Source organism: Diaphorina citri, unplaced genomic scaffold, assembly GCF_000475195.1.
Source record: "Diaphorina citri unplaced genomic scaffold, Diaci psyllid genome assembly version 1.1 scaffold43501, whole genome shotgun sequence".
NCBI lineage: Eukaryota > Metazoa > Arthropoda > Insecta > Hemiptera > Psyllidae > Diaphorina > Diaphorina citri.
Genome location: NW_007420822.1, coordinates 1 through 1,402, shown reverse-complemented (window position 1 = coordinate 1,402; position 1,402 = coordinate 1). Strand labels below are relative to the sequence as shown.

Sequence of the window (1,402 nt, the reverse complement as noted above, 5' to 3'; positions counted from 1 at the left end):
CAAAGCACGTCAAAGGTAAGTGAAACATCTTTGTTTTGAGTTACAAGGCTGTAGAATACACTAATCTTTTAGGAGGCATGTTTGTGATGTATGAAATGCATTTCAGTTATGCCATCCTCAGTGTTGTTCCATCAGCTTAGCATTTGACCAGAAAAAAATTAATTTGGTATTTTTACCTTCTGAAGCATTGGAATTAGAAATTTATGCACAAGTGGGTAGACTTCTACTTCATTCAGTACCTAATATTCTTCCTGAAAAAGATTGCTAGCTGTTGAATCCTAAACCCAAAATTTCCTCTTCTTATCCTTTCCTGTGAAAGTGTAAGTAATTCATTTGAATGGGTCACACACACCATATTTCAACATCATATCTACATTTATCTGTTGTCACATTTCTTTCCCCCCTGCTGCCCCTCCATAACATTTGCTAACATGTATATAGGCCGAGGAATTGTCAAAGCCATGGGTTGGAGAATCCCTGAAAGCTGAAATTGAGAAGAAGTATCAACTGTTCTATGATGCCCGAGAGAAGAAAGATGATGAAGCTGCTTGGACGCTATTCAAGGAACAGAAGGCACTGGTTTCCACAATGTTCTCAGCTGCAAGAACAGAATATACACAGAACACACCAGAAGAGGTTGGTAATATTTTCCTTTGTTTTTGTAGCTTCCATTACTCAATAAGCATACAGAACTTGGTGGGGCTGAGGCATAATATCTCATTAGCCATTCTTGTATAGCATTCAAAGAGATCTAGTGTACTGTGTATCAATAGTCAAAGCACCCACCCCTCTTAGTTCCAGAAAATATTGTTTTATGGAGAAATTAGTTTGATATTTCAACCCCGTTTGAACACACTATCTGTGTACTAACCATATCTGTCCTGTCTTTTCTGTCCACAGGATCCAACAAATATGGATGAAAACTTTGCTGCCGATGTTAAGCTAAACGGCTTATAAGGTGATGCTTCATCTTGCGTGTGTATGCTGTTCAGGAAATATACAAACACTGACCCCTATCATATTACACCTCACAGAACTCCTGTTGAGTTTTATATGAACATTTATGAGATTGATGTACTGATTGTGTCTTGTTTTTGTGTGTACCTCATGCTCTGGATCTCTCCCATTATCCTTATGATTCCTTCTTTAAATTTTTGTTTACCCTCTCTTGGAACATTTTTTTTTCTTTTGACTTTTTGTACAAAGTTTTTTCCTATCCTTTTTTGTTCCACTCGTTTTAATATTGTCCTCCAATGATGACTGTTTTACAATGCTAATATCATCACCTTCCCCCTCCCCCTTTTTTTAATTTTGTTGTGAGAATTTTTTTTCCAAGGTAACTAAACATTGTCAACTTTATGAAATTCCTAAAATGGACTTCAGTTGTGTGTGCAATATCATT

At 36.7% G+C, this 1,402-nt stretch overlaps 1 long non-coding RNA gene across 1 annotated transcript; it reads left to right on the top strand.

The window, feature by feature from the left end:
- The first annotated feature begins 435 nt into the window (after nucleotides 1-435).
- On the top strand, nucleotides 436-1,294 carry LOC113473570. Its single transcript, XR_003395509.1, has 2 exons — nucleotides 436-636; nucleotides 901-1,294. It is a non-coding gene; the product is annotated as an uncharacterized LOC113473570 (long non-coding RNA).
- Nucleotides 1,295-1,402: the final 108 nt, after the last annotated feature.